This window comes from Chinchilla lanigera, unplaced genomic scaffold (genome assembly GCF_000276665.1).
Source record: "Chinchilla lanigera isolate Chin_1 unplaced genomic scaffold, ChiLan1.0 scaffold00158, whole genome shotgun sequence".
NCBI lineage: Eukaryota > Metazoa > Chordata > Mammalia > Rodentia > Chinchillidae > Chinchilla > Chinchilla lanigera.
In genome coordinates, this window is record NW_004955559.1 from 2166571 (window position 1) to 2181633 (window position 15063).

General features: G+C 42.6%; 1 long non-coding RNA gene across 1 annotated transcript in view; it reads left to right on the top strand.

Annotated features, from left to right (window-relative positions):
• Window positions 1-6819: 6819 nt before the first annotated feature.
• LOC106147436 overlaps window positions 6820-15063 on the top strand; it is an 11408-nt gene continuing 3164 nt past the window's right edge. The window contains exons 1-2 of the long non-coding RNA XR_001232340.1: window positions 6820-7262; window positions 14045-14236. This is a non-coding gene — a long non-coding RNA (uncharacterized LOC106147436). The remainder of the gene's footprint in view (window positions 7263-14044; window positions 14237-15063) is intronic.

Below are 15063 nucleotides of genomic sequence, written 5' to 3' on the forward strand. Positions count from 1 at the left end.
TTTGTAGCTTTTTCTCTCCAGCCTCCCAGAGCATTGACTAATGATATTTTGATCATAATTGCATTGAATCTGTATTACAATTTTGGTAGTATGGCCATTTTCACAATGTTTACTTTTCCTATCCATCATCAAGGAATATCTTTCCATTTTCTGAAATCTTCTTCAATCTCTTTTTTCAGAGTACTGTAATTTTCACTGGGTAGATCATTTACTTCTTTTGTTAGATTGATTTCTAAGTATTTCAATTTTTTGGGTGCTATTGTGAAAGGTATGGTTTCCCTAATTTCTCTGTCAGGGTGTTTGTTGTTTGTGTATAGCAATGCTGTTGATTTTTGAGTGTTGACTTTATATCCAGCTATGCTACTGAATTTGTTTATTAATTCTAGGCATCTTTTGATGGAGTTTTTGGGGTCTTCCATGTACAGTATCATGTCATTTGTGAATAATGATAATTTCACTTCTTCCTTTCCCATCCTTATTCCTCTTATTTCTCTTGTCCAATTGCTCTGGCTAATGTTTCCAGAACTATGTTGAAAGGAGTGGTGACAGTGGACATCCTTGTCTTGTTTCTGATTTTAAAGTGAAACTTTTCAGTTTTTGTCCATTTAGTATGATGTCTGCCATTGGTTTGTCATAGATGGCTTTTATCACATTGAGGTAAAGACCATCTATTCCTATTTTCTGTAGAGTTTTTGTCGTGAATGAGTGCTGGACTTTCTCAAAAGCTTTTTCTGCATCTGTTGAGATGATCACGTGGTTTTTGTCTTTGATTCTGTTAATATGGTGTATTACATTTTTTGATTTGCGTAAATATCAAACTATTCCTGCATTCCTGGGATGAATCCCAGTTAGTCATGGTATATAACCCTCTTGATGATTTGCTGAATTCTGTTTGCTAGTATTTGATTGAGTACTTTTGCATGTATGTTCATTAGGAAGATTGGCCTGTAGTTCTCTTTTTTGGTTGGGTCTTTCTCTGATTTTGGTATCCTTATAATACTTGCCTCCTGGAATGAGTTGGGGAGAATTGCTTTCCCTTTCAAAGTTTGAGGAGCATTGACATTAAATCTCTCTAAATTTCTTGTAGAATTCAGCTGTCAATCCATCAGGCCCTGGCCTTTTCTTTGTTAGTAGGTTTTTAATTATGTTTTCAATTTCTTTAACTGATACTGGGTTACTCAGAATTTTTATATCTTCTTGATTCAGCTTTGGCAATTCCTACCTATCTAGGTGTAGTCATTTTTCTTGTAGCTCAGACTTTCTTCCTGCTATTGGCTCTTGTCCTGGGATCCTGCCCCACACACCTGTGTGACAAGGTCCTGTCCTTCCTGCCCCAGGCCAGCAAGCAGCCATTTCTCCAAGGAATTGTGCTTCTTTTCGGTGAAAAATGGTGTCCTGTTACAAGCTCCATGTATATTCAGTGGAGAATTCCAAACATTATGGTTTACAAGGTGCCTCGGAGCTGGGTGTGGTGGTGCTCATCTGTAATCCAAGCTATTTGGGAAAATGAGGCACAGGGATCGAAAATTTGAGGTCAGCCTAGGCATTTATTTTTTTATTTTTATTTTTATTTTTTTGATACCGGGAATCAAACTCATGACCTTACACTTGCAGGGCAGGCGCTGTGCTGCTGAGCTAAATCCCCAGCCCCCAGCCTAGGCATTTAATAAGACCCTATCTTTAAATAAAAAATGAGAAGTGTTGGGGATGTAGCTCAGTGGTAGAACATTTATTTGCCTAGCATGCTTGATGCCCTGGGTTCAACCTCTAGCACCCCCACAAATCAAAATAATGAAAAACCCCTCAGACTTGAAGTCTATTGAGGTATAATTGATACACAATAACATGTACACATTTAGAGACTAGGAAAAATTTCCACACTAGCCCATGATGTATTTAAATGGGTACATTTGACTGTAGATAAATTATGTTCACATTTAACCATATCACCTAGTAATTTCACTCCCAGGTATTCACCCAACTGAAATGAAAATCTGTGTTCACATAAAAACCTGCAAATAATAAGCATTTGCAGCATCTTTATTAACAATCATCCCAAACTGGAAACAATCCACCAATGGTGGAAACACTAATGGATACAACCATACAGTAGAATATTACACAGCCATGAAGAGGAACGAATGACTGACAGAGCAACACAGACACGTCTTGAATGCACTGATGCTGGGCACAAGCACTTTTTCCAGTTCTGACTTTCTCCTGGCCCACTCTCTCAATGCTGTGGTGTTACAGTGGCCCATAAGGGGATGTTGATGTGGGGACACATTACCAATTTGGTGTTTAGTGGGATGTGGTGGCTTGCAGACATTTCCATGGGGTAGTAATGACTTCCTGGAACCATCACCTGTGTCATGGTGCCAGCTGTGGTTTTCAGGCTACCATATGCATTTTGACATAAAAATGCCCTCTAGCTTCTAGAAAAGAGACAGAGTGTGTGTGAGGGGGAGTCTGTCCATGAGCAGTAGTCAGCCCAAGGTAAGCTATTTAAGCTATTTGAAGTACCTTAGACTATATTTTTATTTTGATTAATTAATTAATTAATATTATTATTATTTGTCTTTTTGAAACAGGGTCTTGCTGTGCAGTTCAGGCTGGCCTTGAGCTCACTTTGTAGCCCAGGCTGGTCTCGAACTTGCAACAGTCCTCCTGCCTCAGCCTCCTGAGTGCTGGGATTACAGGCATGCACCATCTCTCCTGACAAAAATTCAAATTTGGATGAAATTTGTTGGTGATTTCCCTTACTTTGAGAACAAACCTAAACATTTACATGACATTGTCCACAATAAGTTGGGACTTGAAACTTTTCTAAACTATGAATAATTAGATTTAATTAACTATGCTAGCAAAAGCTGAATGACATATATTTTCCCCAAAGGTATTACATAATAGAAGCATTCAAATAAAAGTCAACTAGAAGACAGAAGGATGGGCAGCTGTCAGGCAGTTACTAACTAAATATATATTATTTCCCCTGAATTTGTGATGGCTTTGGTGTTTTACAAAAAAAAGCTGCAGGGGCTAGGGATGTAGCTCAGTGGCACAGTGCCTGCATGGCAAGTGTGAGGTTGTGAGCTCGGTTCCCAATACCCAAAAAACAAACAAACAAACAAACAAACAAACAACAGAAACCCAAAAAACAAACCAAAACAAAACAAACTATGGGAGCAAAAAATGCTGTAATTATCTAATTTCTTTTCTCAATCTAAATATTTACTTTCATATCAAAAATTATCAATTTCTCTTGAAACTGTAGAAGCGAAACCAGTGTTGAATCTTGCTAAATGGACTATCTGCAAGTAGGAAGCTGATTGGGTGAATTTCTCAACCACAAGATAGGCAGCATGAATGGATCGGCTAACACCAGGCCTCTTTTGCATGCTGTAAGTGCCTCTTCATCATGATGACTTAGGCAGTGCATGTGCTGTCAAGTTCTACTTAGTGACATTTTATTGAATATTCCAGCTTCCAAAAACATTGGCTCACTTTGTGCCGTTATTTTGTAGACTGTGTCATGTATGCAATTCATGTTACATCTACTTTTGTTTTAGGCTGTGCTGGAGATTGAACTCAGGGCTTCGCTTACGAGAGAGACCCAGTGCCCTCTGCATCTACCTAGGGACCGTGACTCCAGACCTTGCACTCACTTTTTGTTTTGGTGGTACTGGGGTTTGAAACCAGGGCCTTTGCACTGAGCTACATCTTCAGGAGTTTTAAAATTTTTTATTTTGAGGCAGGGTTTCACTGAGACTCTAAGTTGCTCAGGCTGGGTTCAAACTTGTAATCCTCCTGCCTCAGCTTCCTAGAATGCTAGGATTGTGGAAATGTAAAAATAAGGCTTCTTGTGACTCATAGATAAACAGTTTCAACAGGTTTGAGATTGCCCGGAAAGGAGGGAGCGCCAGAAGGGCCAGAGCATTATCTTCTGTCCTTGGAAGAAAGAACATCTGGTGTTGACACAGATATCTCCCCCTCCCCTTGCCCATAAGCAGAAAAACTCTGCATTCCTGCACACTATACATCATAGAGGCCCAATAAGTGTAAAAAACTATGTGTATTAACCAATGCCATCTGCTTCTGTAATGACGCTTGCAAGCCCCCTCCTTTGTGGTTTTTCGGGTTAAAGAGCCAGAACTGACCTGGCTCGGGGCTCTCTGTTCCTGCGAGCTCAGTGAGCCCCATGCATGCTTGGTGAATAAAATCCCCTTGCTTTTTGCATGAGAGAGCGTCTCTTGGAGTCTTCCTTCACGCGGCAAGTGTCTCGACCCTAACAGGATCACAAGTGTGGAACTGTAATTACAGGTGTAATTCACTTCTTTTTTTGGGTGGGTGACAGGGTCTCACTATTCAGTTCAGGCTGGCCTTGAACTCACTTTGTAGCCCAGGCTGGCCTCGAACTCACAGTGATCCTCCTGCTTCAGCCTCTTGAGTGCTGGGATTACAGGTGTGTGCCACCACACTCAGCCTATAATTTACTTCCTTTTTTTTTTTTGGTTTTTTGTTTTTTTCCGGTACCGGGAACCGAACTCACGACCTTGCGCTTGCCAGACAGGCGCTTTTTGCCACTGAGCTAAATCCCCAGCCCCGCCTATAATTTACTTAATGTGACTTCCCGGCTACAGTGTTTTCCATGTTGTGGCATATATTGAGTGGAGTTGAGACTATTCCATTTTAAAAGACAGGTACAGAGAATTTGTGTTAGTGGTTTTTTTCTTTGGTTTTAGAAATTTTTTCATAATTTTATTTTGTTTTTGTTTTTTTGTCTTTTTGAGACAGGGTCTCACTATGCAGTTCAGGCTGTCCTTGAGCTCACTTTGTAGCCCAGGCTGGTCTTGAACTTGCAATGATCCACCCGCCTCAGCCTCCTGAGTGCTGGGATTACAGGCGTGCACCAGCACGCCTGGCTCTTTCATAATTTTATTTTTCAAAAAGTTTTAATTCTCCTTTGAGTTTCTCATGTAAGAGAAATGATGCAATGTTTAAGCTTGTGTGTTTGATTTATTGGAAGCAGAGCAGAGGGGATGAAAAAAGGGACTAAAAAAAGAAAAAAGAAACAAGGAACTAAGATGCATTATGTACACGAACCAGCTCCACACCAGGATAAGAACATTATGTACTGCAAACGCGGACTAATAGAACACTTTCAAAGCCTTTCAAATGCAGACAGGTTGCATCTATGACATTGTATCCCTCATAGCATCTAAAAGGCGTTTTCTGGGGGATGATTGAGTGTTTTAAGCTACGGCCACACAGTGGTATGTAGCAAGGGGGAGAAAGGGCTGATGACTTTCATGCAGTTCTCCTGGAGAGAATTCCCCATTATTTAATGTGAAGTGATCAAAGCAAGCTGCCAAAGAGCGTCTAATGACCTCGTTAAACAAAGAGCCCCGGGAAGGCGTGCAAGGATTTATAAAAGCAGCCACCTGCGGGTGGCCAGGATTCTGACGCAGGGTCAGTTAAGGCAGGGTCAGAGGAAGGACGGAAGATTTACCTTAATCATTCCAGGTTTTTAAACACCTTGTTCTATTATATACTCAAATAGATACTCATCATCATAGACACCAAACTACTGTTGACAATTAAATGAAGAACTTACAACTCAGCTGGTGTGTTTAACTTTTTACTTTGTCATATTTTCTAGCTAAAATAGTAATTCCTTCTACTTGAGAGGTTTAATGCCATTTACATTGCAAAATTCTTTATAAGCACAAGCAAGTGGAGGTCAGAGTGGTCTTCCAGTTCAAACTGTATTCCTACAGCCTTTGTTTTTTTTTTTTTTTTTTTTGGTTTTTCTCTGGTACCGGGAACCGAACTCACGACCTTGCGCTTGCCAGGCAGGCGCTTTTTGCCACTGAGCTAAATCCCTAGCCCCTCCTACAGCCTTTGAAACACAGTGGTCTCCCTTATCCTTGGGGGTCATGTTCCAAAACCCCAGTAGATAGGTCAACCCATGCACAGTATCAACCATCTATATCTATAATGTTTTTCCTATGCCTACACACTTATGGTAACATTTAATTCATAAATTAGCCACAGTAAGACATGGACAGCAAGAACTAAAAATAAAACAGAACTATTAGAGTCTGGCATGGTGGCACATGCCTGTAATCCCAACATGTGGGAAGCTGAGGCAGGAAAATCTTCATGAGTTTGAGGCCAGCCTGGGCTACATAGCGAGCTCAAGATCAACCTGAACTACATAGCAAGACCCTGTCTCAAACAAAAACAAACTCCAAAAATTATAATAATATATTGTAGCAAAGGTGTTTTAAAGCTTATGATTTATTCTGGAGTTTTCTATTTAATGTTTTTGGACATGACTTGTTTCCTGCACCCAATAACTGACACAGAGGAACACAGACCATGGAGGAAGGGAGCGTGAATTTCTTTCTATTCCACTTCTTAAGAAATATGCATCCATACTGCTTTCTTTTTGAGACAGGATCTCACTACAGAGTCCAGGCTGGCCTTGAACTCACAGTGATCCTCCTGCCTCAGCCTCCCGAGCGCTGGGATCACAGGAATGCGCCACCACGCCCGGCTCATACTACTTTCAGTACCAAAAAATTACACACTTTTCCATGGGATTCCAAGATCCCCCAGTATTTGTGACTCCAGAGATCACATTCGCTCAGGTTTTCACGAAGAAAAAGAAATGCAATTGTATGATTAGAAAGCTGTGAATTCGCGGACAAACTGGAGATGCCACCGCTTGTGGATGTGAAAACTCAGGCGAGCTGCTGGCGGAGGAACCGAGCCCTTCGAACTTTCTGTTTCCTTTCTGTCCTCTCAGCGCACGGATTAGGGAACTAGGGGAGGAGGGGGACGTCCAGCCAGCCTCACTTGAGCCCCCCAGCAGATTTGCATTCCTTGCACGACTTTCTCCCCTGTACCCCTGAGCCCTGGAGGCTGCGGGGAAGGCCAGGCTCGGGGGCTTCCCAGCCCCGCACCCCACATGCCCGCGTGCAGGCCGGGAGCTGCTGGACGCTGGTGGCCGCCTGTTTTTTTCCGAAGGGAAAGAAAGGGGGGGCTTTTCTTTTTGTATTGTTAACAGATCTGAAACCCACAAGTGGAAGCTCCGTTTGCCTCCTACACCGCCTTTCTTTTTGCTCCCTTCCTCTGCCTCTGCACCCACTGTCCTGGATTAACTCCTAGGCTGCCCTTAGGAACTTTGAAACGTTCCAAATGTCATCGTGAAGCAGGTCTGGTCCAGCCGCTACTGGATGAAACCAAACGTGTCAGAGGTAAGAGTAATGGAGCGCAAAGGAGGTGTAGTGGCAAGAAGCCAGGAAGTGGGCGGATGAGGACACTCATCTTTTTCTTTCTTTTTTTTTTTTTTTTTTTTTTTTCTGGTACCGGGGATTGAACTCACGACCTTGCACCTGCAGGACAGGCGCTGTGCCGCTGAGCTAAATCCCCAGCCCCCAACTCACCTTAAACAAAAAGCCATGTTGCTTGGTGATTCAGGAGCAAGGCTTTTACAGGGATTTTTTTCTTCTGAGGCATATCAGATGGGCACCAGGGCAATTACACACTTTGGGTGGCCTATTTTTTCCTAGCTTATCTGTAGGTCACAAATCCTGGCCTTTGTAAGTCGAAGGAAAAGTTACTGATTAGAAGATCTTACAGAGGTAGGGTGGAAAAAAATTACAGGTATAAAGAGATAAGGAAACTTGGAATTTAAAAATTGTACTTTTTAGAAAATTGAAGATTTAGGGTACAAAATATACTCAAGTCTTTTTCCCTTCCAGGAAATTCACTTAAAAAAAGAATCCCAAGGGCCTTAAAGACACATTAAACCTATAAATTGGGCCCTGGGCCCTGTGCTGTAACTTACACTTCCTCTATCCTCAAGAAAGCAGCAATGGTAGTGGGCAGCAGATCTAAACTTCAACCACATGTGAATGGTTTGCATTCTGTTTTTTTTCCATTACTGGAAATTGAACTCACGACCTTGCGCTTGCTAGGCAGGCACCCTGCCACTGAGCTAAATCCCCAGCCCCTTGGTTTGCATTCTAAGAGAAGGGCCGGGAATATAGCTCAGTGGCAAGGTGCCTGCCTTGCAAGTGTGAGGTCCTCAGTTTGAGTCCCAATTCCAAAAAACAAAACAAAAACAAAAACAAAAAAAATGCATTCTAACAGAGCCCCAGATGGATGACCTTACAGAGAGTAGGAATATACATCCTAGATTAAAGGTACCCCAAGAGCCTATAAAAAAATATCCTGCTACAGGTTATAAGACACTTTCCTTTCTTGAGGGACCACACTCTTTCTATGAGTGCGTACTTTTAAGTTTGTGCCTAGTAAGTCCCTTTATGGCTCTTCCTGATACATCCTAAAAATTCTTTTTCCGTGACAGGAATCAGGGAATCTACAATTTAATTCTATGTTTAGGTGGGTTTAGCTTCCTCATGACCCCTTTGGAAATCTCCTACTATAGCTAAGTGAGGTAGAGTGATTGACAGTTAGCAAGGGACAGAGCCCAAGATGGAGTCAGAATAGAGATGAGGCAAACCAGGCCTGTGGTCAAGAGCTGAGTTGTAGAAAGCAGGCCTCAAAATGGAGGTGGGATGGCTCAGCCAGAGGCAGGAGACTAGGGCATGGTCAGCCAGCTGGGCAAGTGGGTGTGACCTGTCAGTCATGGAGATCCAGGATACATGTGTCTAAGTCCTACACCTGGGACCAATCAGAAAATGCCATCTTCAATTCTAGTGTGAATTCAAGTAGGTTTTGATAGGATGGCCTAGATCTGATGTCAGAATGGAAGACACAAAATACAATTTTCTACCTTTAGTAAATGTAATACCTTACTACCTTTGGCACCTGTCTTGTCCAATTCTTCATACAGGACAAGAAGAATATGGAAAAGATCCCTAGAAGGAACCCAAGTACCCTAGAACCCTGATAACAGGGCTGCAAGCCTCACCAGAGACAAATAACAGTTTGAAGTTGCATTATAACTCACACAACCTGGTCCAGTAGGCCTGAATATCATAACAAACACGTAGACAGGTGACCAGAACGCCCTTCCGGGAATGCCTTTGTTCTCTATGTCAAAAGTACAGGAAAGCTAAAGTACGTGATGCTGCAGATATACCCTTGCTATGTGACTTGTTTTTCTACTAGATCAATATTAACCAAGTGGCTGTGTTGTAATTCTATAGTTTGGTTACAGTTTGCTCTAACCCTAACCCTAACCCTAACCTCACTAGACAGGAAGCCTCAGCAACAACCCATTTTTGGAGTCCCTCCTGCCTAATTTATTAGTTTATTTCTCCTAATAAAACTTATTAACCAAATAAACTGCCTAGGTTATTTCGCCCAATAAAACTTCCCTTCTCTTCACCTCCTCTGTCTTCAAGTCCATTGTCTGGTGCCCTGACACAAGTGCTCGGGTTGCTATGAACTCTGAAACCCGGTTACTGTAGGACCCTGTCTGGTGACAGTCTGACTCACGTCTTTTTAGTTCTTTGGAATAGCTAAACCTGGAGCTAATCATGAAGATACAAAAGAGGTCTTTCACTGAAGAATGGAGGACAATAGCAGAAGGGCCATTGTCCCATGGAAACCTGGGAAAGGTGACAGAAAAGCAGCTCCGACAGGCAAAGATCCTGAAAGGCAGCTTCACTGCTTCAGTCTGTTAGGCAGCTTCAGTCTATTAGGCAGCTTCAGTGGTCACGGGCACTGCAAAATGGTACTGTCAAAGTTAGAGTTTGTTCTCTTGGAGATAAGCAGTTCCTCCTAAACTTCCTCCTGCTGAGCACACAACCAGCGCTTCCTCCCCTCAGCCTGACAAAAGAATACACAAGTGCCAGGCGTGGGAGGTGAAAGCCAGGTTCCCTTCCACAAGGCAGGACCGGACCAAAGATGGCTGAAACGGGAAAGCACGTGTGGAGATCTGCTTGTCTCTCTGTGCTCCCTCCCCTCCCCTCCTTGCTGCGAAAGACCCTTCCCCACCCATACACAGGGAGATGGTGATTTGAGGCAAATAGGCCTCTCCATCTCCTTGGAACTAACTTTGAATAAATCCTTTTTCCTTTAATGACCTCCTTTGATTTGGCCAGCGGCCAGCAAACAAACCTAAGCGTGCAAACCTAAGAATTAGCCGGCAACACAGTCAGCAGTGCCATTTACAGGGAAGCCAGCGGGAGTCTGGTAATCTGTGGCTCAGCTGCGTGGCCTCCAAAATTAGTGATTTAAAAAATCTACTAAAAGCAAGGGAAGTGAGAGGATTTATTTGGGTTTTCCCTTGGTAGCACAAAGACAGTATCCGCTTCTCGGGGTACATGTGTTGCTGTGATAATGTTCAGCTTCACTGGCCTGCCCCCGATGCATCCAGGAAGTCCAGAGGCACAGGGAGAAGGAAGGACTTGACTCACCCGTGTGAGATGATATAGTGCTGGTGTGATGGGGAAAGTCAGGAGGATTGCATGCTAAGGTGACACAGTGTTAGGCCCTGGCATAAGGATTACCTGGACAGGAGACTGTGATGTCCCGGTAGTCGCTCACAGAGGTAGCTACTGGGTGACTGCAGCGTGGGTACTCTGGACTAAGGGAGGATTCGGCTCTCGGCAAGGATGGAGTAGGATCGCCTGAGATTTCATCACGCTGCTTGAGATGGCACAAATGAAAATTTATACACTGTTACTTCTGGAATTTCCCGGTTAATATTTATGGATCATGGTTGGCCACAGGTAGTGGGAATCATTACTGTATGTGGAAACCTGAAAGTGAGAAGGAAATAAGCTCTAGGCAGCCCTCCTCTGAGCGGAGGGTGGGAGCTAAAGAGCGAACGTCCCCGCCCACCCCCTCTGCTGGGACAATTTCCGGTCCCTCAAAAGACCCCACATCGTGGCACAGATTCTTAAAGTGGCAAACAGCTAGATTTTATTATGGCTGTGGATTGGTTTTCCTTTTCCCTCCCGGATTCTTCCCGGTCCCCCCACTAATCCACCTGGTCTGTTCCTAACATCACCTTCTGCATGGAAGCCCTTGTCTCAGTCTCTCCTTTTTGAGGAATCTCAAGGCCCTCAAAGAGCGTTTGGAGGAGCAGCCCAGCCTTCAGGGCATCAAGGAACGCTCCTCCCCTGACCTCTAGTGGTAGGAGGTGCGCAGTTCCCGTCTGCTTTCTCTGGAGCTTCCTGTTCTCCCTTCCTTTTCTTTTCCTTTCTCGTCTACTCTAAAACCTCTCTCCTCCTCTGACATTTCCCAATATCCTGTTTGGCCTATACATTCATTTCTCAGTGGTTATTTTGGAGAAAAATCGAGAACTTTATATCATTTCACCCATAACTATATTAGTACGTTTAGATACGAAGGCTTCTTGCTTCCTTCGCCCTTAAAAATAACCATAATTCATGCAGTCATTTAATACCCAGCCAATGTCATTTCCATGGTCATCTTACCTTTTTTCTAGTCTGTTCTTTTGCAGACATGTATGAATCATCCACGTAACAGACTTTTACAACTCTTCATTTCTTGTTAAATTTCTACCTCGATCATCCCCTCCCAGAGGGCCCCCACCCGCAACTTGACCATTGCTAATGTCGCAGAAACTAGATAATTTGTTCTGTTAAATTCTCTTAGCTTCAGTTTTGCTTGTTCCATAGCTGTGTTGTCATTTAGCATGCTCTTCTGGCCTGTGAGTTACTTTTAAATTGATGGTTAAATATGGAGGCTTGATCAAATTCAAGTTCATTTTTCAAAAACAAGCCTAGTTTGAGTAAGATTGTATGCTCCCATCAAGAAGCACATAATACAATGCCAGTTGTGGCACACACCTGTAACCCCAGCACTTGGGAGGCTGAGGCAGGAAGATTGTCTTGAGTTCAAGGCCAGCCTGGGCTACATAGTGAGTTTAGGGCCAGGGCCAGCCTGAACTACAAAGCGATACTCTTTCTCAAAAAAAAAAAAAAAAAAGTGTACAATATTTCTTTATCACTTTTCATGATCACGCCTTACATCACTCAGTTCATTAGGGTTACAAAGTGATGATACTTTAATGCCATTATTCCATCTTCCTGTAAGAGCAAGAAATCTTTCTTTCCTTCACCCTCACTCCCTTCCTCTCTTCTCTCCTTTCCTTTCTCCTCCTCCTCTTCTTTCTTTCTTTTTTTCTTTTTCTTTGTTTGGTTGGGGATGGTACCTAGGGCCTTGCTAGGCAAGAATTCTACTTCTGAGCTAAACCTCCAGTCCTAGGATTATTATTTACAAGGAGTAATGTCCTTCATTATAGGTTTGGTTCCCTCAAGGAATAGTTTATCAGGCAAAATAATACTTGACTGAAGTAAGTGCTTCCTTTCAAAACTGACTGATTTTTAAAAATTTGTGTTTGAGCACTAGTGTGAAAAATAGACTTAAATATATATATAATGAATTTTAATATATTCAAATTATTCTTTATTGATGTGAGATCTTAGTTGAGTGGGAGCTTAGTCAGTTTGGCCTCAGAGTCTTTTGGCAGACATATATTGTGTGCCAGACATAATTCTACAGACTCCATAACAAATGTGCTTAGCAAAACTCCATAGCAAGAGTGGAGAGAAATAGAATGAACTAAGAAAGAGATCAAGTGTATTAATGAACCCTGTGTGTTCCTTGGTAAAAATAGAGCAGGGTAGGACGAGGCTGTGATAGATGTGTGTTCATAGCATAAATGAATGATTATGAGATGACACCTTTGATCAGGCAAATTTAAGTACTGACCTGAGAAATAAAAGAAGTCCATAAGGCTAATAAAGCAGAAGAGCTGCATGTGAGAACTTAGGGTGAGGGAACCTTCTCTCATATATGTAGGAATGAAGCAGGAAATTAGGGTGTGGCAAGCTGACTGAGCAAATGGGGCCACCTGTCAATCAGAGATCCAGGAACCATGAATACAGAACACAGTTTCCGAGCCCTTCATCTGCAGCCAATCAGGAAGCATTATCTTCAATTTCAGTGTGAAATCAAGCTGGGTTTTGATAAGATGACCTAGATCTGACATCAGCCTGATGAACACCAAGGACCTGGAAAGAGTCTACAGAACCCCAGAATCTGGTAACAGGAGCATTTCATGGAAGAGCAGGCTCATGCCCAAGGATAGAAAGCATGGCCCTTCTCTGTAGTCTCTTCTCAGACTTCTGGTTTACTCTTGTATCTTCTGGCCCTTGGCCTGTGTCCAGAAAGCTGAGCTCTAGGGTCTTGTTGCCCCCTGTTGCATTTTAGCTTAACCTTCTCTGGTGGTTAACACAGGTCTCATTTTAAGTTGGTCTTAAACATCCAGCAGAAAAGTATAACCAGAGGACATAGATAAACTTTTATCATCTGTCTATGTGCCTTCCAAAGTGGTGGTTATTCACTATAGAAGACACCTAAAAGGAGCTGACAAAGTGTCTCAAAGACCAACTTAAGAAGGACCATACACCATGATCCTGTCAACTCCCTCAGCTGTCAAGGTAGCAGGCCTGGACTCCTGGATACATCACACCTGACTCAAACTCTGGGAACCAGAAACTGTCACTGAGTGTGAGCAATCATCCAAATACTTCTGTGAACACATGGAACAAACACGTCCTTTCTAGTGTGGGCACAATAATATGCAGAGTTGTTACAACTAACATCTTGCTAGATATGTGGCCTGCTCCTCTTGTTAAGTAGTCAGTGAGCCTTAAATGACCTGGACTGGTGTTTCTCTCCTAAATAAAAAATAAAATTAATGAGGCAAGCCATCCTCCAAAATTGGATGGCTTTAGACAATCTGATAACAGCACAAGGGGGTACATGTACAATTATAAAAGCTAAATATTCTGTATATAGTCCTAATACTTTTGCTAATATCTCAATGACTATTCAAGACGTTAAATGACAGGTTAATGCCATGTCAGATTCTAAAACTCTCTGGATCTTCTCACCCTCTTGTGGGAAGCTATTACTGGTTCTGGTAAAAATATTTTTAAAGTTATATTCGTAATAGCCTTGTTGATTTTATTGTTTGGCTTATGCATAGTTACCTATTTCTTTGTCTTTGTCTCCTTCCGACTTACAGCTATGCACCTATCCAAGATGAGAACACCTACTGAAGACCTTTCAGATAGACCCTCTGGAGAGTGTCTCTGATGGCCAATCACAGCTACTGTCGCTTCAGCCTGAATAGCCAAAACGATCATCACCCTTTACCCCGTCATAGCAGTTCGGGATACTTCCTCAGATGAGGGAATATTATAGGTGGTTAAATTAGGTAAGAATATTATGGACAGTCAGATAGGTTTGGGCCCTTGAGAGAGTTAAAATAAAAGATGAAAGAAAACACACAACTGTGGCCAGAGATGCATCAGTTGGAGGCCAGATCTCAAGATAACAACAAAAGAGGGGCTGGGGATTTAGCTCAGTGGCACAGCGCCTGCCTGGCAAGCACAAGGTTGTGAGTTCAATTCCTGGTACTGGAAAAACAACAACAACAAAAAAAAAGGGCTGGGGATTTAGCTCAGCGGCACAGCACCTGCCTGACAAACGCGAGGTCATGAGTTCAATCCCTGGTATCGGAAGAAAACCAAAAAACACAACAAACAAACAAAGATAACAATGAAAGGATCAGGCCTACCCACTTCCCAAGGGATGATGTAAGTGATAACACCTGGTCTAATCAAGTGTAGCTAGGAATAAGTCACCTCAGTGGGCAACTGAGACCCCAGATCCATCCCCTACCTGAGAAGTTCTTTGATCTTTCCATGCCCACTAGCTATGTGACTTGCTTCCCCATTGGATCAATATTACCAGTCTTACCCCATTGGGTCAACATTTCCTAATGTTTTTAACATTTCTTAATCTCTGTTGCTCCTAAAATTCATTCTTTGATTTTAGAGAACATGAACTCAACATATCAGACATCTAGCAGGTTGGGAGTTAAAATATTTACCTTATATCATATGTGAAGGTTTTGCTATCAACCCTATATCAATAAGACAATACAATAACACTGACTATATGCCGCATAAGATGAAATCATTCCTCCCTGGGCTGGGGATTTAGCTCAGCGGCAAAGCGCCTGCCTGGCAAGCGCAAGGT